The 27,256-nt window shown below is 38.1% G+C and overlaps 1 protein-coding gene across 3 annotated transcripts in view; it reads right to left on the bottom strand.

Annotated features, from left to right (window-relative positions):
- Window positions 1-27,256, bottom strand: part of LOC134648323 (pseudouridylate synthase RPUSD2-like) — a 625,507-nt gene that overhangs the window by 140,604 nt on the left and 457,647 nt on the right. The window lies entirely within an intron of this gene.

Here is a 27,256-nt window from a genome sequence, read left to right as displayed (position 1 = left end):
AAGAAAGAAATACATTTATGGCGTTATTCATAAACGGCTGCTAACTTAATCAGTTAATGATCGTCGTTTGTCCATATCTGTCGTTATTCCATAGAGAGGGACAAACGATGATCATCAGCTGATTAACTTAGCGTTTTTGAATTTTATTCTAGGGTTATTTAACATCGTAAAAATATCGACCGACTCGGTCGGTAGAGCAGACTTTCGTGCACTTCGAGGTTCGCGCGCATTCAAACGCGTATCATCGTATCATGTCAATATCAAAATCGTAGCATATTTTAAAGTCTGAATACCGCACTAAGTTCTAGAATGTAAACAAGTAAGTGATGAGTAATTTAGTAGTTAAGTCCGCATTTAATGAGGTAAATGGATAATCTGTTGCTATCGTATAGATCTGGAAAGGATCTTGGTCTTTATAATGGAACGCCATTTTCCTGCATTATTCTGCTTGAAACAACATATGATGATGATATTGCAAAACGACATATTTAGGAAACTCAGGCGGAACCACGTGAATGGCAAAATGCGCACTGAACTGCCACTTTGAAGTTCATGTGACTCGTTATTATTAAGAAAGACAAATAATTTCATAAAAATACGGCTAAATGCCTTTTCTTTTTATCTCTGCCATAAATCGTCTGCAATTGGCGCAAAGGATGAGAGGAAGGCTGATGATGATGATGATGGACAGGAAAAGAGAATTCGTATCTTCAGTTCCCAAAAGTTAGGTTACTGCAGCCCTAGGTATATCTCTTATTGTGACATTTAAGAGAGACCTCACACTAGCGTCTCCCGAGCGTCAGCGTCTATTCAACTCTATGGCTGCTGCTCGACGCTACGTTGGCGCAACTGCGCAGCGACGCCATTTTTCATAGCGCTGTCTACACGCCGACGCTCAAAAGATGCTAGTGTGGGCTGGCCCTTTAGGCATCCGTAGTTATGTGTCTGTCCCATGTTCTAGACTTATATTAGGTACAATTAAGGAAGTACCACCATCTCCTATATACTGTTCCATTTAAGAAATAATCCTACGACAAATATTGGTAGGGTGCATTGGGGTAAATCCGAAGACGGGGTAATTTTGAAAATGGCAAATATCTACTAAACTAGAAAAGCTTTCTACTGTGTAGCAACAGTACGCAAGATGCCATGTAAGCGTTGCAGTGGCATAAGTGTTGCTAAAGTATGAAGTTTTCTAGTTTAGTAGATATTTGCCATTTTCAAAATTACCCCGTCTTCGGATTTACCCCAACCCCTACAGACATGCGCACACACAACCATGGGCACGTGTTAACAGAATAGTTGGCACGGCAACCCGTGATGTCATCGAATCAGCAACCAGCGACAATCGACTACCTAATCTGCGAGTGTCAAGTGATTGAAGCTGCCCGTTTTGAAGATTTTGGGGATGTATTGAACGGAAACCCAAAGTAGTATTATGTTATTTAATATAAGTAGTAGTCAAATACCTTTTTGTTTACACGTCTTGAATAAGTGCGTATAAACTTGCATAATTGATCTAACCCCAAACTAATCACGCTCAAATTCTGATTGTGACACTAAGAGTCCATTAACAAGCCAAAGTCGCGGCAAAAAAACGATGTATCTATGTCACTACCTACTCCACCGATGTTAATATACGAGCTTTGTTTTACCGGGTTTTGGTTGGCAACCGACCTAATGTTTCGTAAGTGAGAAATGAATGAATTTCGAGCAAAGGAATTTATACCTAAACAGTGACTGATAAAGTCGTATTTGAAACAACATAATACAGCTAGAATTTAGTGAAACAGTCATCTGTCGAAAACCTGATGAGTGATGACGATAGTTAGGGACAATTTTAAAACAGCTGACGACGCGGGAGACATCGAAATACCTAAAATTTCGCATGGGACATATTCGGCTGGTTTAAAAAGTAGAATCCGCTTTATACGATCATGTTTAATAAGATTTCTCGCGTAAAACGTAATTTCCACTGATATTTTTACTTCTTTTCATACGCTAGAGACGTGTTCTGGTAGTGCCTTTAAGAGTTTTTAAGCAAGTTTTACTGTATATATTGTCCCTGTGTCAACTGTTTCCTCTTCAGCGCACGTTTCCTCTTAAACCTACCGCGTCAGGCCGCGAGCTAAGCCGGTGACGTCACCGGATCAAACCCCGAGGATTATCCCTCTTGTGCCGCCCTCGAAATATAAGTAATATTGCCAGTACTGTTACTTTTGTCTAAAAAATCTCTGTGTAAACTGTTTCCCCTTCAGCTTATGTTTCCTCTTAAACAAACCGCGCCATATATCATCTGTCATCTTGCTTGTCACGTTCTAACAAGTATGTAAATGCGAAAATGACGCATGACATGACAAATGATAGAAATGCGACCATGATATCGCCGCCACCTCGAAATATAAGTAATACAAAGTATACTTCCGGCCGAAGGGTGTCGTGTTTCGGAAATTCCGGGGCAAACTGCCGAATCCGATACAAGACCAGACTATTCAACGGAGCCACGCCATTTCGTCGCGTAAATAATATTTAGTTTTAAGTTTATAAGATATACCTATTTGTTAGTCTATAAGGTATTAATTGTAATATGGGTCTTGTTGCCTAATTGAAATCTTAAATAAATATTGTCAATACTGTGACATTTGTCTAAAAAGCCTTCTTTCTTCTTCTTTTCATTTGACGTTTATCGATGTACGATTGTCATGTTTTATGGCATGCGATGGTTACCTATTGCTTGTCAAAAGCACAAAGAAGCAGCGTACTGCTTATTAGGTTAGGTTAGATGGTAAAGTATAGGTACGTCTATCTACATAACAATGTTTTTATGAAGTCCAAATGCTGGTAACATTAATTGCACTGTGTCCGTAACCTCAGTACACGATTTCAGCGGCTTACAGAAAAACCTCGATTGACTGAATATTTTCAATTCGTTCTGAAATTTAAAACGTTTTCGAGGCGATGAAATATGATACTGAGCCAGAGCGAATGGAGGGGGATTTTAAACTTTTTGATTAAATGAAGGAATGAATTGTAAGCTGTCCTTGATCATAGTAAAATATGGTGTATGGTGACATTTTCTTATAAATAAATAATATATGGTAGGACATTATTACACAAATTGTCTAAGCTCTACAGTAAGAAGGCTTGGAAGTCTTATGTGTACCTATATAAGCCAGCGGCGGTAGCACGGTCGTATTTTTATCGCTTGTCACCATGCCTGTCACGTTCTAACAATAATATGTAAGTGCGAAAGTGACGGGCATAGTGACGAGCGATAAAAATGAAACCATGCTGCGCCCGCAGTAATGAGTTTACTGCCTTATAGTATAAATAAAATAGGGAATAGCCAGCCGAGTGTGTTTTAACGGTCGAGCGGAACGAGGACATTTAGTTACGCGAGTAGGTAGTTACATACCTATTTAACCCCGACAAGAGTTCTATAATAACCAACTTATTATTAAATTGCCTTAGCCAGTAAAAAACTATACTATAATTGTGTTTAAAATAAAGCACTATTCATTATTACCCACTTACCTAGCTTTGTTACTTTTTGCTCCAACCCAATATATATTCTAATCAGGGATGTTGCGAACATCCGCATCCGCATCCGCAACCGCGGAACTTACGCATTATTTTCAACATCCGCATCTGCATCCGCATCCGCATAAAATCGATGCGGAGCTTATGCGGATGCGGATGTCGAACAAGTCGGTACAGGAACGTCTTAGCGGCGGCGTAAGTGCTAGCTAATTTCGTCATTACCTATCACGAAATCGTCTAGATCCAGAAAAGTCGGCCAAGTTACTGTTTATTAAATATAACGCACTATATTCTTGCTCAAATACTAAACGTTTCGTTTTTTTTTAATAAAAAAATATTAAAAATGTAATATTTGACGTTTTCTAAGTACCTAATCTTGACATCCGCATTCGCATCCGCATCCGCAGATGTGAGCCTTTAAATATCCGCATCCGCATCCGCATCCGCGGATGTCAAAAAATCGGCATCCGCAACATCCCTGATTCTAATCAGTAGATTTGTTTTAATTTGTATAGTAATACAGGGTGGCCCATTTAGATCGGTCAGTATGGGAAAATCTGAAACTAAAAGACATACGACGATCTCTTCTTAGGAACCATGTCATCGATTTTAGTAACAAGAAAAACTGCATTCATACAATTAAAAAAAAAAAGTGTACTCAGCTCGGGAATCGAACCCGGACATTTTGAAAAAAAAAACGAACGCATTTCTATTTAGATATCGATTGTATAGGTCTTAAGCAGTAAATGTTACTATGAAACATGATGTCTGAAAAGAATAAAATGCATTGTTTTCATATCCTTTAATTTATTTTAGTAAGTTTTCGAAATTACCAACATTTATTTCATTACATTTTACATACATTTTTTTAAATATATAAATATATGAATATATCTTGTTACTATTAGAATCGATGACATGGTTCCTAAGAAGAGATCGTCGTATGTCTTATAGTTTCAGATTTTTCCATACTGACCGATGTAAATGGGCCACCCTGTATATTATCTATTCTCGTAACTCGTATGTTTATGAGCCAAATTACATCCTAATTACATGAAAATGTACATAATTATAATGTTTTCTCTCTATACAAATATTTGTAAAATGCGCTTTATTTTCATGACAATAAGGTTTTGTTTAAACAAACACAGGAATTGATTTAAGTCCCTTCGAATTTATGAGAACACCAAAGTTTTTGCCAGATATATTTTTTTAAAGGTAATATCTTATCCCTAAATTCAATTATTAAAAGACTTTAAGTATACAGTAATAAGAATGATTTTGAAATAAACAAAATGATTGATATAAGTCCCTTCGAAGTTGTGAGACAAAGTTTTTGCCATATCGAATCCCCAGATGGATGTTCGATTAATAAGATCGTATCGGGATAATTTGATTCGCTATTCTTAGCTAAGTATTAACTACTAACTAATACAAACGGATGATACTTATATACATTAGGGATACGTATCTGCAGAAACCATAGAGATGGGATCTCTAATAAGATAATATTAGATGCCATAATGAGGAAACGATGTGGAAATGGTATTGCTATTGAAATTAACTTACTAAGATATTCAGATTGGGGTCGGTCAACTTTTAAAGAAAGGGGAACTGAATAAAAAGCATTTTAAAGTGAAGGAAATTAGATTTCAGTTTTTGAAGAAATATTGATACCTATAGAAAAACATTTCAATGTTCGCTCGATTTTTTTTTTAAATCAATGTGAAGAGAGGTCGGAAGCTGCCTTTATCCTTTCCCAGCGATGTCAACCGTCCATGTGCGACGATAGTTGCTTATCATCAGGCGATTCATGTGCTTGTTTGCGATCATAGCAAACAACTGACGCTGGTCTGGTCTAGTGGGTAGTGACCCTGCCTGGATTCAAATCCCAGTAAGGGCATTTATTTGTGTGATGAGCACAGATATTTGTTCCTGAGTCTTGGGTGTTTTCTATGTATTTGTATTTTATATATATATATCTTTGTCTGAGTACCCACAACACAAGCCTTCTTGAACTTATTGTGGGACTTAGTCAATCTGTGTAAGAATGTCTAATAATAAATAATTTATTTATTTATTTTATAGCAAACGAGCACACGAATATATCATAAAAAATATGACTTCGATCCAAGATCGTTTAAGATGGCCGTTCACACTTGGCAGTAACCTTGCTAGTTAATGATACGTTGCTAACACTTATCAAGATCGCTTTAACAAAGAACGCTATCAACAATGGCTATTAGCTAAACAACTTCGATTAAATGACCTTAAATCCGTTGCAGATGTAGGTAACATGCGCCAAAATTATTGCAGTAAAGAAACTACATAAAGCATAGAATTAAATTAAAAGTGGAAAAATTCCCGGCCCGATTCGAACTTCAAGATGTACGTCAAATATTATGTCCAGATTAGCTATGAGCGCCGCGCCGGCGCGCCGCCGCCGCCGACAAAATTTTCGCGCCGCCGCCGCCGACGCTGCGCTATCGGCGTGGCATCGGCGTGACCTTGGTAGTTACTACTACTTTCGGAATGAGATAATATATTTTTAATCGAGTTTAGATCATTAACGGCGCCACTTCGAATAGTTTATAGGCATTCAAAAGGTATTTTAGGCCCATATGATTCAAAGATATCGAAGGCAAATGCAAACTTATCTGTCTAGTAACCGCGCTACTAGTCTTGGGGAAACGAAATTATTTAATATCAATTTTAACATCAATATGCTTGTAATAAATATATACAGGGTGGATTTTCTTTTTGGGTCAGTGAGGGCAGCTACCAGATCCCGTGCTGCTACAAGAAAACGGTCTTAGAAGACCTTCCCTCGATTTCAAATTAATGAAGATTGGCTTTTACAGATTTTGGAAAAAAACAGTGACTTTTTAGTACATTATCGTAAGTTGACCCCTAGGAAACTATTGATATTGGATAGGAATGGAATCGATTGGCATACAAAAATAGCATGTGAAAAATAAAAATTTTCATTTTCATACAAATTGTATGGGAAAAGTTTTCCTCGATTTGTGGCTTTTATAGCCGGAAATATTTTTTTGCTTCCATACAAGCTTTTGATCCTCAATAGGAATGAGATCGATTGGCATCAAAAAAAAGTTTGTCAAAAATGACCTTTTTCTCGCATCCTGTATGTTTTTTCCAAAATCTGTAAAAGCCAATCTTCATTAATTTGAAATCGAGGGAAGGTCTTCTAAGACCGTTTTCTCGTAGCAGCACGGGATCTGGTAGCTGCCCTCACTGACCCAAAAAAAAATCCATCCTGTATACTGATTTCCTTCCATTTTTATTGTGGAACGTTCCACATTACAATTTATAGATATATATACACTAGACATATGTCAATCACAATGAAACAATTAACTGTGATCAACTCTGGCTAACATGAGACTCGAACCCACATCTTTGGATTACCGATCCAATGCATAACTAATTTTGCCAGCTAACCATCCGTCATCCGCGAATTTAACCATTGCAAGCATGGTTAAACGTCTTTAAAAGGTATAAAATGGGGTTAATTTCCACGTCCGGCCGTTGGCTTCGCACGGAAGGGCGTCGGAATCGGGTCTCAATTAGGTAAACTTGGCCACTGTTCAAATTTCAAGCTTTGCTCTCTCGCAGCTCAATCTATGGCCTTGCATCGCTCGCATGGAATTAAGCCGCTATCTGAACCTGCAAGTTTTTGGGCCCTGTTTGGATCTCAACTTTCGGCCTGTTTTAAAACGGTTGAGCATTGGTCCTTATCCGATCTTAGCTCCATTGCAACTCGGGTTTTGGCGTCGCATGAATACGCCCGCAGGAAAGCTCCAGATCTTTAACACTATGGCTTCTGTCTTTATCGGCCTGCGCCCTCGCTCTGCTCTCTTGAAGCTCGGCCTCGCACAGAAGCGCGCCGCAATCGGCGCTCCAGGCGTTCGGCCGTCAGCCAAGCTTACACTTGGCGTTCGATTCTTAGCTGTATGCTTACCTGCAGCTCATCCTCTGGCCTCGCATTGGGAGGCGTCGAAATCAAGTCTTCGATGTTACATGGAGCTCGGCGTTGGGCCTCACTTTTTGACATAAATCGGTTTTGTTGAATCGATATTGGTCATGAATCTAGTATTAAACTGGATTGGGCATGAGTGGTGGGGATAACTGACAGAACGGGATAGTCTTATGTATCTTTCAGTAGGAGTAGCAGCGAAAGCGCTATTATTATGTGTCCTTGTCAGTCTCACTTTTTTTTATTCCCCACCGTAAATTAGATGCATGATTGGTCGAATTGATTTGTTGCCCACCATAACAAATAAATTCGACCAATCATAGCGCATTGCGTATGTTTTGTCCCTCACGGAGGCACGCGTAGACCAGTTCTATAGGGTGCTACCTTCTATGATATTGGTTAATGACGGAGCTCGATTTTCTTAGGACTGTCAACAAGACGTTTCCCTGATACAGTCAATCCGCAATTTTTAACTTAGCACAAAAGATAAGGGCCTCGCTAAGATCTTCCGGCCAGAGCCTCGCCAAGATTAAGACCGCCTCTGATGCCGCGCAATACCGCTTATCCACAGTTTATACGATATCATTTTTTTTCGTACCATTATTCAATAAATTATCCTTGAAAATAATAAATGCATTTATTTTATAACTTTCTTACAGCAAAAACAAGTTTTTTCGGTAAAATTTTGGTTTGAATTCTTTTTTCATTAATCGAAGGTGTTTCAAGGCCACGCCGCCGATTCGCCGCCGCCGCCGACCAATTTTGACCGGCGCGCCGCCGCCGGCTAAATGCCTATCGGCGCTCATATCTAGTCCAGATACGATATAGATTAGATATGTCAGAGTCAAAAGTGACGTTTTTGTTTTAATAAATGTCACTTTTGACACTGACATATCCGATCCATATCGTATCTTTAGGAAATTAAGTTAGAATCAGCACGTTATTTATTTATTTTATCTTTCCTAAACATAAAACTTATTCATAAACTTAGCAACCTCTTACAAACCTTTGTTGAATTTTGTCTCTTCCTAACAGACAGAAATGTCAAAATAACGGACATGGAGAAACGGTTTGTTAGATTTAACAGACGATTATACAAAAATTATGGCTTGGCAAAAATTGCCTTCACTTGTTACGGAGGCCAAGGCCCTCTTTGGGTCGCTGAGCCACAAATTAGTTAGTTCCTACTCTTAGTCTAGGTTACACTAGTTTAGGTAGGTAGTAGTAGGTTGTCTGGAAGAGATCGCACTTCAGCGATAAGACCGCCTGTTGTGTATCTCTATCCTTAATCAATCATTGTCTGTGAGCTATATATTTTAGTGAGATGTGCCAATAAAGAGTATTCTATAATGTAGGTCTAATCTAGTCGTCATCTCCTTTATGGTTCGTATAACAAACACGATATGCCATAAAAAGTAAATGTGTCACCGTGTACCGCTTTTATGTCACATAATCTCGAGTACAACAGACAGGTGCTTAATTATCACTTTAATGAGGTTATTGGTGCAACCATTGGAATCCTGTTTGACCATTAAAGTCCTGAAAGGCGCGGCAGGTGTATTCTTACATTTGAATTTAAAAGTGATATCTTCTCAGACGCTGTCTGGGAATAAACTAGGAATTATGTTAATATTACTGGACTTTCAGGTTTAGTTAAAAAAGACCAAGGGCTAGACGGTAATGGCAAAAAAGCCGCTGGACTCGTTGCACGCCTACATGTAAACAAGATTAAATGAAGTCATTTAAATGATGGAGAGCGTTTAATTAAAGGCGATGTTTTGAAAATGGCATGTGCATTATAAAAAGTTGGAGTATTTTGAGAGCTAAAAAGATAGTGCAAGCATTCCTTAATTTTATTAGATAGCTACGAGAAAAAAACCGGCCAAGTGCGAGTCGGACTCGCGTTCCAATGGTACATTAAGTCTGACTCACGCTTGACTGCACATTTTTAATAGGTTTTCCTGTCATCTATAGGTAAAGAACTATTTTGTGTATTTATTTAAAAAATTTTGACTCAGTAATTTCGGAGATAAACCGCCATATTCGAACTTTAAGATAGGTACGGATACCTATCTATTAGACATCACCAGGATATGTCAGTGTCAAACAAGTGTCAAAAGGGACGTTTCTTCAAACAAAAACGTCACTTTTGACACTTGTTTGACACTGACATATCTTGGTGATGTCTAATAGATATCTAGTTTAAAATCCGAATCGGGCCCAAAGGGCCGGAATGGTCGGACAGACAGACAGACGCACAAGTAAGGGTTCCGTTTTTAGGGTTCCGTAGCCAAATGGCAAAAAACGGAACCCTTATAGACTCGTCATGTCTGTCTGTCTGTCTGTCTGTCTGTCTGTCTGTCTGTCTGTCCGTCTGTCCGTCTGTCCGTCTGTCTGTCCGTCCGTATGTCACAGCCACTTTTCTCCGAAACTATAAGAACTATACTGTTGAAACTTGGTAAGTAGATGTATTCTGTGAACCGCATTAAGATTTTCACACAAAAATAGAAAAAAAAACAATAAATTTTTGGGGTTCCCCATACATCGAACTGAAACTCAAAATTTTTTTTTTCATCAAACCCATACGTGTGGGGTATCTATGGATAGGTCTTCAAAAATGATATTGAGGTTTGTAATATCATTTTTTTCTAAACTGAATAGTTTGCGCGAGAGACACTTCCAAAGTGGTAAAATGTGTGTCCCCCCCTCTGTAACTTCTAAAATAAGAGAATGATAAAACTAAAAAAAATATATGATGTACATTACCATGTAAACTTCCACCGAAAATTGGTTTGAACGAGATCTAGTAAGTAGTTTTTTTTTATACGTCATAAATCGCCTAAATACGGAACCCTTCATGGGCGAGTCCGACTCGCACTTGGCCGCTTTTTTCTTTTGAGGTACGGATCCCTAAAAACACAAATAGGTATAAGAAACATTACTAGGTATGAAATGTTTTGGAAGAAGAACGAAGAAGTACAAACATCGGCGTTTTTAATTAATTTTGTACTTGTTTAGTTATTTTGTCACACAGGCCTATACGCACGCACACTGATATCAGACTGACATTTTAAGTCGTGAATTTCGCTCGCACTTGTCCGTACATGTATTGGCGCGGGCGAGACGCACGATAACTAAATAATATGATTAAAATGTCATGTACATTCAAATTGGTCTGACAGTGACAAAATTCATGATCAAAGTATTGATATCATCAAATCCAATTTTATTATGAAAATAAACTTAATATTAAATTATTGACTGAAGTTAATTACTTTGATGTCCTAATTAAATTGTATTGTAACGTAAAACGTCGAACAACAGTATCATATAAGTCAATTAAGCGTTTATAAGATTCAACGAATCAAAATAATAGCATAAACACTTGAATTTAACATCAAAGGTTACAACGGGCATTTGAATCACAGCCATTACTACCTAATAGCGACTATTAAAGAGATTACAGTTAGTAAGGTCGTCTTTACAGCCTTGTAATAAAATTACAGGCTTAATCACACTTTGACCTTTGGAAATTGCTCTATTTGTCTAAAACATTTCACTCATTTTAATAGTCTCATTCGGATTTTAAAATAATGTTTGGGTTGCCCAATTAAATTAAGTGCTATAAAGTAAACGGGCCATTTTATCTAAAGTAGTACCTAACTAGCTAACTACACTTTTTTACACTGCACTTTTTTCAGATTTGGGAATTTTTATGTTATTTCTATTATTCAGAATCACGAACTCTTTCGAACGTAATACTAAGGAGAAAAAGTGTCCCAATTTTGTGTATAGGTATCTTTTGGTCCTTCAATTCCTACCGTCATACAAAACCTATGAACACTGGTATAAAGTAATGGACATAAAAATCTTGAAACTTTTTCTGGGTAGTTTTTTTTATAATTAATGGGCTTACTCATGGCCACACACTAGCCGAGGCGAAGACGTGGCCTACGATGGAGCGAGCCTGCCCAGAAGGTGCCTGTTCACCCTTGACTTGAAGGTTGCCGGGTTGTTTAACATAACAAAACAATAAAAAAAAAAGTGGTGTGTAAAACTTTAAACTGTCTATTTCTACTACATATTTGTGTGTGTAAATTAAATATTAATCCACCAAGTGAATACGCATTCTCTTATATATTTAGAGAGAATACAGCGCCGAATTAAGTGTCTCGATAAATCGTGGGCAAACGGAACGTGCTAAATCTTCTCGTTTCTAGAATACCTAATAGAATAGACCTGTAAATAAGTTACACTTTTGTTCTCTAGCCTAATATACGATGTCTATAAAATCTACGACATTAATCGTACAGTCACCTGCAATAATATGTTACATTTCGAAGGCCGCAAAAATATATGACACGCTCTTATGGCTCTGCGTGTGTCAGATATTTTTGCGGTCTTTGTTGTTATGTAACATATTATTGCAGGTGACTGTACGTTTGTACAAACTGCGAAACTATATTGCGGTGTAAGTAGGTATATCACAGTTTTTCTCTTGATAAAACTGATTACTTCAAGATAAGAGTATTGTTACTATTTTTAGCTGATTAGGTATGGGTAGGTATGGGTTTCATGGTAATTTTGAGCTCATCTGATTAGGCCTTGCTTCTATCGGTTACATTTTAAGGTCGATGTGAGGAAGATCGGCATATAAAAGTGTTTGGCTAGGAAGAACGTTACAGGGCTTGCCTTATGCTGAGTTCTTGAACTCTTGTATTTGTTTACGTACTTCGCTCAGACACAGTCAGAAAAGGAAAAGCTTCTCTCAGCCGGGCTAGCACATGATTGGGGCGACAGTATCTCGCTGCGAGATAGACTACTCGTCCCTCTTTCTTTTATTAACATAGTTAGAAAAAGACAGGTAGTCTATTTCGCGAGATACTGTCGCGCCAATCATGTGCTAGGCCTATAGGTATGTACACCTGTCCGGTCCCCTTGGTTCGGTAGAGCAGAAGCGTATGTATATAAACGCAAGTAATTTAAGTAGGTAAGTAATATAAGCGACGAAAGAGCTTATACGTAAACGATCTTAAGTAATAGACGGTCTTCACCACATTCACTTTTATATATACGACGATATAAATAATGTTTTCTTTTTATTCTTTTGCAACAGTCAGATAATGCAATGTGCAGAATATCAAAACAAGACATGTAAATTTAATGAAGCCATTGAAAGTCGTATTAGGCGTGTTGACTGTTGACGTGGACAAAAAGGGCCAATGAGATGCTAATGGAATAACGAAACGCAACTTAGTGACGGTACTGCAAGAGCAAGAGGCAAACATCTGCAAGAGAGAGATAATAATATATTATAGGTTATTTTCGTTATATAGTTTTCGTTGCTCGAAATTGTAATACAAAGAAATTAGAGCGAGTAAAAGTTTTTCATACAAAACTTTGCCAAGTTTCATGTAATTTAAGCAGGTCGTTTAAAATAAAAGCGTAGTTACTGTATGGGAGCGGCAGCGGCATTGTTGCGGCGGGTTCCTATGACAACTAAAACCTTTATGTAAATATTTACTAAATTTTAGGGTTCCGTACCCAAAGGGTACAAACGGGACCCTATTACTAGACTCCACTGTCTGTCTGTCTGTACGTCCATCTGTCCGTCTGTCTGTCTGTCACCAGGCTGTAACTTTTGAACCGTGATAGCTAGTTAGTTGAAATTTTCACAGATGTATTTCTGTCGCCGCTATTACAACCAATACTAAAAACAGAATAAAATAAATATCCCATCCCATAATTTTTTTGCAGTTTTTTGCGTAATGGTATGGAACCCTTCGCCCGACTCGCACTTGGCCGGTTTTTATACATTGTGTTAGTATCTCAGTCTACAAGATATTAGTAATAATGGTCCTTGTTAACTGAATCAAAATTAAAATAAAATAAATAACAAAACGTTAGGATCGGAATCGCTCCCCGCCTTGACGTTCAATCACGAAACCGGAGAGGTGAAATTAAGTGATTAAAGTACTAATTTAGAAAATTAAGATTTGTACCCTCTTTCAAATGTAACGGGTATTTATCACAATTAATTTTAATCTGATCGTGATGAAGGTCTGGTTAGGATAATTACATGTTTGTTTTATTTATTCATGTCAGAAAGAAAATAAATAAGCTTTATGTGAATAGGCTCTTTTAACACTAAAATAAACATTCTGGTATAGTTTGTAGCTTTCTAGTAGACCCCGAAGGCTTATCCTATTGTCTATTGTTCAGTAAAACCGCACGTGCTACTTACCTGCAAAAAAGGGTCCTAATTATTCTATTTGGCACCTGAGCGCGGGCTAGTCCAACGCTCAAAAAACCAGTGTAGGTGCGCTCTCCGATAACGCGCCTTTGTTACGCATCTCGATGACACATTTTAGACTGGTTCTGTAGCGTTCGACTCGACGGCACTCAGTAACCGAAGTACCGATTTTTTATGCAGGTGGTTGTGGCACGTGGCACGAGCGGTTTTTCTTAACAATAGACAATAGGATTAGCCTTCGGGGTCTATTAGAAAGCTACAAACTATATTTCAACATTTGTTTCTTGAAAATGGCATCACTAACGACAACGATTAAAATTATTATCGATATTATAAATGCGTAAGAAACTCTGTCTGTCTGTTATCTTTTCACACTTAAAACGCTAAACATATGTATTTAGATGAGATTTGGTAGCTTAGCTGTATACATAATTTGAGTTTGAGATACATATACCTATAATATAACATTTTCTCAAGCACCCAGAATCTGTTAATCTACCTCACATGCAATACAACTACAATACCAAACCAAAAGGTCCAAATACGATCTTAATTAAATAATCAACACGTCAATTGACACTGCCATTTCAACACTATGGTCGCCCCAATCAAGTCCGGGCAACCATTTGTATGAGAGCCTGGTCACGATAGGTAACGCAGAAGAGAAACGTCGTAAGAACGTACGAAGCCTATACATTGTTAATGCTTTATTTACGTGAATAGATATTGCAACATTGGAATTTACACATAAATTTACTCAAGTGGACCTTATGACAATGATGTAAGGTTTAATAATGATTGGTTTAAGTATGTTGATGTTGGTATAGAGAGGCGCGCATCGCGTGAGTTTGAAATTAGAATTGTTTTACGATGTACCTAAGAGGTACTTTAATGTAAGAAAGTTCAAATATTGGTTTATGGTACGGATGTAAAAGTGGTAAAAATAAACGAGTTATTAAATAGGTAATCATAGCTGGATAGTAATATTACTTATTGTTAGAGTAAGATGTATTTATGTAAGGTCTTCACAATATAAATTAAATCTTACTTGGATTGTACCTGTATGACAATATGTTAAAAAAAAAGACTACATAAACGAAGGAAATATCGACTTCTTTAAAATCACTAGTACCTATCTATCTATCTTATCTTATACCTTTAAACGAGCAATTCTTGTTTATTTATATTTATCGGGGATCTCGGAAACGGCTCTAACGATTTCGATGAAATTTACTATATGGGGGTTTTCGGGGGCAAAAAATGTCTAGGTCTTATCTCTGGGAAAACGCGCATTTATGAGTTTTTATATGTTTTCCAAGGAAAGCTCGGTCTCCCTGACATAATCTATCTAATACCTTTAAACGAGCAATTCTTGTTTATTTACCTATTTATTTATTTATATGTTTATATGTACATATATTTCGGGGTTCTCGGAAACGATTCTAACGATTTCGATGAAATTTGCTACATGGGGGTTTTCGGGGGCGAAAAATCTATCTAGCTTGTGGTCTTATCTTTAGAAAAACGCGCATTTTCGAGTTTTTATATGTTCTCCGAGCTTTGCTCGGTCTCCCAGATATATTTATTATAAATGCGATAGTAACTCTGTCTGTGTGTCTGTGACATCTTCACGCTTAAACTGCTGAAGGGATTTAGTTAAAATTTGATACCTACCTATTGAGTTTGAGGTCCGGGGAAGGACATAAATACTACAGGATAGTTTTTATCAATCATTATTCCACGTAGACCAAGTAAAAGGCTTACTTTGATAATAAATATCTTAAGAAGGAAACCAAATTACTATAAAGCGAAGAATATCGTTAAAAACCTGCACTCATTACAAGACAACTTAATCTAATAAGAAGATATAATACATGATGATGAGATATGAAATTACTGAACTGGTTATAAAATTAACGAAGGAAAATAAACCCGTAATAAGATTACCGGTAATGGATATAAGTTAGCGTGCTAGATGATATCAATTCGCTTCAACACGGCCAAGAATATGTTCAGAAATGTAAAATATGATACTGATTCAATGTTAATTGAACGCTTACAAAAAATTATGTATAAGACCGAAATATAAATATTGCGCGATATGTTTTTTTTTTTAACAATTGAGAATCGCAAGAAAACTGACGAAGGGTCTTGCTAAACAAAAAAAAATCTTTGACACTGTTGCATACGTGTGCGTGCGGCTGCGTCCTCACGCTGTTACTTGTTTAAATATGTGTCAGTTCGCTAACGGCCGTCTGTGGTTTTACTCGCTCTTATCCCGTATTTTATCAGACACCATTTATGCGAAGAAGAAGAATTATAAAACACAATCAAGAGAAAATAAGAGACCACGCACTTCTAGATCCATTTCTAATCTCTAAAATGTTTATGTTAGGCAATTCAGCTAAATATATCTATCGAAGTCTAGTCAATGGCCCGATTTTGTCGCCTGCCATAAGGACGAGATTTGCTTGTATCTTTATACAAATAACCTGTCAAAGCGTCCTTATGGCAAGCGACAAAGTGGAACTTTTTGCTTGGAAACGACACATATGAACATCTTGTACGCAAGTTACTGTTTCTGGGCACACGTTACATGTTACGTTCTGGCATTACTTGAAATCAAATTATTATCAATCAAAATCAAATCATGCTTTTGGTGTCTGAATACGCTCTAAGACCGCACACGTAGCCCCAGTAGCCCTTATTCCATACACGTAATAATCTCAATATCAATACTTTCACTGATAATGTAAATATTTCGCAACTCTGTTCACGGTCGAGAGCTTCCGAATCCAGTTTAACCTGATGTTCGGATTGGGCGACGAACGTAAGTATTATTCGTACAATTTGGGTATTTTTACTTCACGTATTTTAAATAACCGATGTATTTTGACGATCGGTCTGGCCTAGTGGGTGACCCTGCATGTGAAGCCGATGGTCCTGGGTTCGAATCCCGGTAAGGACATTTACTTGTGTGATGAACACAAATATTTGTTCCTGAGTCATGGTTGTTTGCTGTGTATAAGTAGGTATGTATGTATTATAACTATATAACTATATATTATAAATATATAAGTATGTATACCATCGCCTAGCAGCCATAGTACAAGCTTTGCTCAGGTTGAACTGACCAACATTTGTTCAGCAACTTTTGAAAATAACTCATGTTTTGATTTTTATTACACTTTAAAGTTTATTCTAAGACGAAATGTATTCCAAATTTTGTTATGTTTAAAGAGTGACAAGCTACGTCAAATACACTAATGTCAGCGTACATTGAAGGCAATATTTATTTTGTATGAAAAAGAGGAAGTCTAAAGGATTCATAATTTTTAAAAGTTGCTGAACAAATGTTGGTCAGTTTGAGGAGTACAGCCTTTAGTTTAATTTATTGCTCCTGTTACAGGAAGCACCCTGTATATTCGCTAACAATAAGCATATCAGTATTTCAAATCGTCAAGGTCCAAATACATAAAAAACGCTGGGTATTGTTTGTCCCAGACCCAGACATCTTGGGATCGGGACATGGACGTTCTAATATCACCGGTGGAAATCTTTCAACACAAACGAGTATCATATCTTTCAAAATAAATAAAACATTAACTTTGTACTTGTTGCATTAAATGGGACTGGCAAAATAGTACTTAAGTAATGTCTTGACAAACTACAATTGATAGCAAAAGAGTCACATTGCGCAGAATGAGTTATAATATTAATAAGTGGACGGAATTTTTAATCTTGAGAAGACGATACGTGACGATATACCTACTTCAGTTTTTGAGTAAGAATACAAGCAGTAATCTTAATTTTGAAATTAAGCATTAGCAGGACCCCGTTTCTCAAAAGCTTGTAACTTGTAATACAAGCGGATATCACTTTTTGACAGCTTTTGTCAGAAAGGGACTTGTACTTGTATTACAAGTTACAAGCTTTGGAGAAACGGGCCCCAGGTCTGTCGATGTTATTTTTAAGGCTAATACTGGAACATGGACATTGGAAAACATCCATTTGCTTCTATCGATTTTGCTGTAGTAGAAGACAGAGATGATAATAAATTTCGATTTTTGAAGATCTCGCCTTCTGACGATCGATCGATCGATCGATTCGATCTTTGGACGATGCGCGCAATCCATGATTAGCTGTGATCATCTTTCTGACAATAATGATAATAATGACTTGGGCAAAGTTATAAGTTATAACTACCAAAAGATGCACCTCATTAGATTCTAACATTACACCGCGACAAAAAGTTTGCATCACGCACACCAAGGTCTCAACCGTCACCGGCGATTGCAATCCTAATACCCATTATACTAGTCAAATGCGATGTCCATCAAAAATGATTGCATGTAATCACACGTAATGATCCTTCCGAAACTTAGGATGTACGCAAAGTCTTGGCGTAACCGCCGCTTGAATGCACAGATCCTCCGCTAGATGGAGTATATGGGTGAATGAACGTGTTAGTGTCACACGTTGTCATGGGCCATCTATATTTTGGGTGTTTGCGACTCATGCTCATCAAAAGATGCTCTCATAATAAGTAACGGTATGTGAACGCTAATTGAACTATGGAATTACTCTATATTATAAATTAATAAAAACAAGCGATCAAAGCATTTATAGCTCAGAGCCGGATAACGCTATCTAACGTGACCACAATTAATAAAAGTAAGACAATGAGACGAGGAAATAAAAAGAACTACTTAGTTCTCGTAGATGCTCAATGCAGAAGGCAGAAGCAGATTAATACCAACTGCCCGCCCATTCCCATCGTCCATCACATGGCTTGATAATGGAATATTAATAAAAACGCACGAAGCCGAACGAGCCCTAAGCAAGTTTCCAGTTTGCCTAAAGGGTAATCCGTCCCGTAATGCTAAATCTACAGGAGGTAATCTCCATGGATACGATGGAATTATTGAAAATTGGCCATGTTTCCTCCGCGCATCCGTCGCCAGGTAATTAGGAAATTACGGTATTTACCCAGTTTCGATGATTTTTGATGGACATGTCTCAAAAACCGCTATTGAGGTATGTTGAGTGATTGTTGCGAGACTGGTTATGGTGGTTTTGTCTTGAACACGTTGTGGTTGGTTTTTCGATGCGATAAATATCGGTAATTAATACTTACTGACATTACAGTATTAATGACAGAAAAAAGGATATATGTTGCTACATGCTTTTCTTCACTTTCTTCAGAAAATGAATCTGTAACTACTTTTAAGTTATTTCGCTTTTACTGAACTTGAACTGTGGCGTGGTGGGCAAAGTTATGTTTAAGGGAAAAGTTATATACTTTTACGGTATTATGTCAAACTTTATAACCAAACCCCGGTTATCAACTGCAGCTGCATTACTATTGCGGAGTCGCTGTCTGTCAATTTCCTTGATAAAATGAGTGCTGGAATAAATGTCATCGCGGCAGTCCTGCAGCGGCGAGCGTCACTCATTTAAAATTTTAACAAGCAGAAACATCTGCGAATGATGCTATTACCTTAGAATAAATTTAAAATTGGAACAATTACTGTCTTGGGTGAGACTTGAACTCACGGCCTCTGGGTCACTCATTTTGTCCACAGCTGCAGCAGTAATGTCGCGACAGTAATGCAGTTGCAGTTGCCAATCGAACGTCACCTTACGAGTAACTTGTAAACTTTCGTCGTGTCAAAAGCCCGATCTCTAATCATTGTCTCGTCCAAAACTTGACTTACCTGTAAAAGAAAAGTTATTTTTATAAGTAAATATAAACAAAAATATATCATTATTACAATTTACTATTTGCAGTAATCAACAGTCAAGCCGCTATGTATATCTATGGACTTTATACCGACGTTCTTAAATTAATTAATTAAGTTGTAAATTATACACATTATTACACTATGCAGAATAATAATTATGTAGATGCTCGTTCTATAACTTTTAATATGAGTATTTGCGTTATAACCAAGAATAAGTATTATGTACCTAGTAGTCGTTCAGAAATACATAATAGGTATAGGTAATAAGAACTAATACAAAATTTCAACAGCCTCTAAACAATTGAAGTAAGAATCTCAAAAATAAAATTTGAATATTACGGAGTTCCATTAAGTAAAGGATTTTTGGAAATTCAACTCATAAGGTGATAAAAATAGCGTTGAAATTTATTTCGGCACAGGTGAAGCCAAGTGATTTACTCAACAAAATCATAAAAACAAACAGCATTTATAAAATGCAGCAAAATATCCGATTTAACATATAATTATCTCCCATTTATTATAATTAGCGGATACGCTGCATTAATAACGAACAAAAGGTTTTATCAGTCAAATTATAATTTTAAATTCGTTTTCGTTCATCCACGGATTATGTTAATGCCAGTTTTTTGCACATCTGCCGCATGCATCAGTGTTCAGTGTTGCAGCTCATTATGCGGCAGATGCTTATCTGAAGCTGCGTCGCTATCTGAGCGAGCGTGAGTTGTGGTTTTCACGCACAAATTAGAGTTCAAAGTTCGTACTGAAACGACAGTGCCACAAGTAATAACTTAACGTAAGTAGCAGAGGTAGCTAAGTAGAAGAGTATTCAATATACCTAATCTGCCGGACTAGCCAAGGTTACAAATTACAATCGCTATCGCTTCGAGAACCAACACGCACTATCAATATTCCATATTAGTGCGACAGTGACAGTTGCGTTTCGATCGCTACGAAGCGTAAGCGATTGGTATCTTAGCTACGCGGCGTGAGGACAACTTTATTTACAAGAGAATGCTAACGTGTTCACTTCAGATCTCTTCAGATTTGTACTCCTAGTGTAAATTTCATTCGATAGCGTGACTTGACGTACGCGTTTGCGTTAAGTTTCATTTTGTATGGGATTTCGACATGACATTATATGTTACACAAGGCAATATCATGCATTTTGTCATGCAGTTTGATTTCTGGGCTAATTTGCAAAATGTCACACTGACACTAAGAAAACTGTAAAGATCAGGTCATTGCCAAAGTGGCCTAATATATTCAAGATGCCCATACGTTATAATCCTTTTAGTTGTTCTATGGTTGCACGAACGTTGTTTGCAACGCTTACATAAGGACACACCTTAACATGCGTTTTAAAATTTATAAGGATTATAAGATAAATGTTACCTTGACAACACTAAGCACACGTGAAGTCACGAAGCCACGAACGTGTAAGTATAATTCACGCATTGACATTCAAGTTCGCATTGTGTTTATATAAGAGCCACCCCACACTAACGTCTCCCGAGCGTCGGCATCTCTTCAACTATATGGCTGCTAGTCGACGCAACGTTGGCGCAACTGCGCAGCGACGTTTGGTGTTGAAAAATCAAATTTCACAAGGTTTGATTAAAATTTACATTTTTTGTATCTAATAATAAAATTAAACAATAAATAAGCCAAAGATCTGTACAATTATATACCTATAATTATAATCGAATCCTAATTTTCTTTAAGTATAATAGTACATTGCACAATATTTTCTAGTATAAGTACTATTTCCTCTATCTCTGTATCCATTAAAGTCTGATACTTACGGCTTCTCCGATAAATCTAGAATAGACGTTTACTCCACACTCAAGTCTAGAATCAGCCATATAACCTAGGAAATGCTTTTCACACAAAGGGGTCTAGGATCCCCGCAACAATAGCGAGTTCTGAGGGATTTATTCATGCTTAGGCAAGCTTTATGTCAATTCAAACGTTTTAGTACGAATAATAGTATATACAGGGTCGACTATTCATATTAAAGGATAAAGTGTCAGTCTATGGAACTTCCTAACTATAACTGAAGGGTCCACGGAAAGAATATGTCTAGTCACATTTTTCGGAAAATGAGATTTTTATCTCAAAATGAAGAGCTCTTAATGAACTATTAGTTATATCTTTTGCTACCACTGTATAATAAATGTAACACAACTTTATTTTTAGTTAAATAATACCTGGTCACGGAATTACCATACGTTTTGACATTGTTCCAAATTTTAAAACCGCGATTACTCAAAATGTCACTAGTGTGACTAGACATGTACTTTCCGTAGACCCTTCAACTATGTAAACTATGAAAACAAACGGCCATATTGAAATTGTATCTGAATGATGAATTTACTTAGTCTGATGTATGGTTAGCCTGGCGTCCGTTGGTTCGTTGGGTGGACGACATCCGGAAGATTGCGGGTCACTTCTGGATGAGATTAGCTCAGGACCGGGACAAGTGGCGTACTAGAAGAGAGGCCTATGCTCAGCAGTGGGCGATAAAGGGCTGATATGATGATGATGATAGTTAGCAAGTTCCATAGAATGACATTTTACAATCGGATGGCGACTGCAGCGTAGGGATTGCAATCCGGTCTGGTTTTGAATCCGGCCGGATCCGGCCGGATTTTGGCCTCAATCCTTCACAAAAAGGTGCTTTCAATTCAACCATTTTAGTTTAAGCAAACAAAAACAATTAACGTGCATACTGCATACCAGACCTATACAAGTATACATTTATTCACACAAAACATTTTCCCGCTTTATTTAGTAGCATAATAATAACATTATAACATATTCTATTTACTTTAAATTCGACAAAACGTAAATTGACTGCTGGATGAAGTCTTTTAATATTTCTTCATTATATTTTAAATGCAGTTAACACTGATCATAACTGGACTATAATGGTTTGTACTAAATAAAACGAAACAACATGTATATTAGATTATAATGTAACAACACAATTAATTAAATGTAAAATAATACAGTACTTACTTACGGTGCTCGGGAATCTCAACTAAAGCTAGAACGATACATATTTCGTCGAAGACTGGCGTCAACAAGTCCTTTTACCGGATCCGAGACCGGATCCGGTAGCTTGAAAAAAGTACAGGATCCGGAAGGATTACAGGATCCACCGGACCGGATTGCAATCCCTACTGCAGCGAAATTACTGCGGAGTTGATGACGCTACTCTATCTGCCTGTCTGTCTGTGTGTCTGTCTGCTGTCTGTGCCTGTATCTATAATTTCCTTGATAAAATGAGTGATTTTCGTCGCCGCATTACTGCCGAGATTATGACGTTCATATTGAAGCTCGCGGCCGCGTCCGGGTTTCGTGTACCCACCCGCCACCGGGGCCCCGTTCTCGTGTTACACGAAACCGGATTTGTGGCCCGTTCGGAACGGGTAATTAGGGTCCGTGTAATTAAAGTCCGTGTACCCGTGTAACTCGTGTGTTCGGATCCACGGATATTAATTAAACACGAGGCCGGCCCGTTCTCGACTTATAGTGACGATCGGACGCGTTATTTATAAGAGCGAGGCATGAAAACCAGTTTCAAGAACGAAAAATTAATGAGTACATTCGCGTAGCCTACTTGCAGAGGACCGCGGCACCGGAGCCGAATGCAAATCCTGAGCCGATCGCACTACACGGGCATGGACTTTGACAGGTTCGTGCAGTTCGGACGCTTAGCACCTCCGCCGGGGCTATTAATAACACGGACGCACGGATCGGTGTAGCACGGATATCGGGAGCCCTATTTCATATCTCACGTGCAACATAATGCAACAATAAGTGCGAACGAGATGCGAGATGAGACGATAAGTAATCAATAAGTAAAATATATTGTAATAGAATGTATTCCATTTACAGCATAAACAGATGAAGATATACCCGAGCATTAGGTTTTATAGTGTTGAAACTATAAACCAACAAAATAGACGTCATAAAATGCAAACGGGAGTATCAATTCGTATACAAAGTATTAAATGAAAGTTATTTACGACTGTCATATTATTCACACTCAACTTACTGTATAGGCTGATCAATGAAGACGTTGACTGTATAAAAAATCATCCAGTTTCGTATATTTCGTATACTCGTAATCGTTTTCGATTAGTTGCTTCGTAGGCTATTTGACTGACTACTTTTGCGATTAAGCACAATTTAAATCGTAGGAATTACTATAGTATTTTTCAAACACCTCAATAAAATTGAATTGAGGTGACATCTGACACCGTATCCAAGCTGTTTGAAAATACTATAATTCAATAAGAATTATCTTCAAATGGGTATTACCAAAAAAAAATTGGGTGATTAGAACATTAATTTGTGATTTCCGTAAGTTGTGGCAGCTAAGACGTTTCAATGTCATTACTTTATTAGATTGAATACCAGAAATGGGTTGGATGGCTTCACCATTATTACGTTATTCAATACTAAATTTAAATCCACGAATTCATTTACACCCGGCATTCATTACATCCATATTTTCTGAAAAAAGCTTAATGCTGACACACAACCATTCTCTTTAAATTAATCATGTGACTTAGTGATACAATTAATCAGAGAGATGGTTAATATAAAATTGTACCTCATTGATTGGTGTACTGTGTGCATTATACTGTATAAATATTGTCAGGTTTCTCCAAACAGTGGTAACTTTGGCCAAACATCCGAATTCCGATAAAACGGTCAAGAGCTCCCGAAACGCTTTTAGCATTACCAAATGTTACGTCATCTATGAAAAGGGACCTTATTGTCGATGGCGCTTACACCATTATTAATGATGCTCCGATATAAATACAATGCCGCGCGATGCTGTGCGGCGTAAGCGCCATCGACAATAAGGTCCCTTTTCATAGATTATGCCCCAAATACACTTTAGGCCCCGGGGCATTTGGGCCCCTTGAGTTAGTTAAGGTATAAGGTAAGCTAATATTGTTTTTAAATATATACCTACCTATCACGGGTGCTTTCTATTTATGGAATACATTAAGTGTAAGGCCTGAGTGGACGCTCGAAGCGGAGCGTTCGGCGGGGCGTGCAGCGTGGCGTCGAGCTCCCAAGTGATGTGAGCAGCGTGCACTAAGGCCGCTCCTATACGTGCGCATTTGTTTATCATGCACGCCGCACGCCCCGCCCCGCTGCACGCCCAACAAGAGCGTCCACTCAGGCCTTACACTAAGAGGATACGGGAGCTGAGATTTAAATATTTTAGGTAAATATACCCGTCTCGCTAATGGAAGCGGCTTCTAAAGGGGCCCACTGATTAACAGTCCGCCGGACGGTATCGGCCTGTCAGTTGTTCGGAACTATAAAATTTTTGTTCTCACTGACAGGCCGATACCGTCCGGCGGACTGTTAACCAGTGGGCCCCTTTAAACTAGTGCGATAAGGACAAGGCGAAAAAGCCTCCATAAAAATCTCTAAACACGAGGTTTCGCCTGTTGCCTCTTAGTGTAAGGCCTGAGTGGACGCTCGAAGCGGAGCGTTCGGCGGGGCGTGCAGCGTGGCGTCGGGCTCACAAGTGATTTAAGCAGCGTGCACTAAGGCCGCTCCTATACGTTTGCACTATTAATCTGAATCTGAATTATTAATCTGAATAAAGTAATCTGAATCTGAATTTGTTTAACATGCACGCCGCACGACCAGCCCCGCTGCACGCCCAACTCGAGCGTCCACTCAGGCCTTACACTTAAGGTGATATTTGGATGTCAACTGCAGCGGCGGCAGTTGTTGCGATTTTCTTGTTTTGCCCATACTACAAGATGGGATCTTAGTGACCTTGACGTCACGTTCACTTATCCTTTTGTGAGGGGCGTTACGCGAGTGAAGTTCGACTGTCGGACTTTGACTATAATTTCTGATTTTTGTGTTGCTTTAATGCAATGGGTCTTATAGACATTTGATCCTAAAAACAAACCCGATCGATTGATACCATAAATGAAAATTAATCATGTAGCCTATTTTCTTGATTTAATGAGTGACGAAATTAACAGGATGAACGTCTTAATCGAGGCAGTAATGCGGCGGTGAACGTCACTCATTCAGGCAGGATCGCCATGTGAGGATGTGTGTGTGTGTGGGTGTGTGTCGGACGTTGAACGAAACAAGTGGGTTCGAGTACAGGCATAGCGCCGGCCCGAGTGCTCGATCAGGTTAGAGCGAGATTAAGTTTTTGCGCTCCACGCTCAGTATTAGATTCCGTAGTTACCCGTCCGTTGTTTCAAGATGTTTGGGCCCGATTCGGATTTTGTAATAGACATCTATTAGATATCTTTTAGACATCGCCAAGATACGATAACGATATGTTTAAAATCTAACCTGTCAAATTTGACATTTCCGCGATTCTGGAGATACTCTGGAACGATTTCCACAAGATATTACTTAGAGATCTAATTCACATCTAATAGATATCTTACACGATCTATCGTAAAAGTGACATTGGTTGCCCGAATTGCGCTGCAAAAGAGACCTAGTTGAAATCTAAACTATAACGTATCTAGAATGGATCTAGTACGTGTCGTCTCTTGTGAATATCTTGAAGTTCGAATACGGCAGTTTGTTTTCACAGTATTTGCCATTTTGGCGCCCCCCTTATACCACTTGGCGCCTAGAGCCGCCGCTCCACTCGCTCTACCCTAGATCTGGCCCTGCAGGCATATAATGAATTAAATAACACGTACATGCACTTATATGTACATATATGTTAAGGCTATGCTTGTGTGTGGGTGAGGCATAGCGCACACTACAATACAATTTTTACAGATACAGTGGCGGCAACAACGAAGCCGCAAAACTACCAAAAAGGTAGGTTAATGTTTAAGTATGCTGTTTCATATAATTTGTGACGTTATCTATGAAAAGGGACCTTATTGTCGATGGTGGTACGCCATTATTAACGATGCTCCGATATAAATACAATGGTTCCTTTTCATAGATAATGCCCCATTTAAGCCAGACGTTTTCAAATTAGAGCGTATCTTCGATTGTACGGCTGCGGCTAGTTCCGTGTGATTATTGAAGCGAGAATACAGAAGTATACATTTTTAGGGCTCCGTACCCAAAGAGTCATAACGGGACCCTATTACTAACCTCTGTCTGTCTGTCTGTCTGTCACCAGGCTGTATCTCATCAACCGTGATAGCAAGACGAAATTTTCACAGCTGATGTATTTATGTTGCCGCTGTAACTACAAATACTACAAAGTACGAAAATCTCGGTGCGCGAGTACGAATCGCACTTGTCCGGTTTTTTTGTATTTTTTTCATACGTTCATACACGCAACTGTAACTAACAAGAAGATCCATTGTCAATGCCACGCCAAATGTGGATATTACGTCACATGTCGTGTTAGGTCAATGTTGCTCACATGTGACCTATCGTACATTCCCATAGTTCAAGAATATCTCAATAGAACCAGCTTAACTGGACGTCTAGATCTGTAATAATTATGCGTGGTTGGAGTTCTCGCTTACACTGGTTTTTTAAAGTCTTCTACAGTCGTAAGGGATTAGAAAGACTACGATATAAAAGGGATTAACTGTTTCAACAAGTTAAAGGAATGTCAACTTTATATCCATTGGATTTCGTTTCAAATTTGAATTAAATGAAAATGTTACTTGGAGTTTTTCTGCAAAATGAAGATGTGACCAGAAGTGAAAAGTTTTAACTGCAGTCCAGGTTTAAACT

The sequence above is a fragment of the Cydia amplana genome, chromosome 5, assembly GCF_948474715.1.
Source record: "Cydia amplana chromosome 5, ilCydAmpl1.1, whole genome shotgun sequence".
Taxonomy (NCBI): Eukaryota; Metazoa; Arthropoda; class Insecta; order Lepidoptera; family Tortricidae; genus Cydia; species Cydia amplana.
Note: the sequence above shows the minus strand (reverse complement) of the source record. Positions and strands in the feature narration are given on the sequence as shown.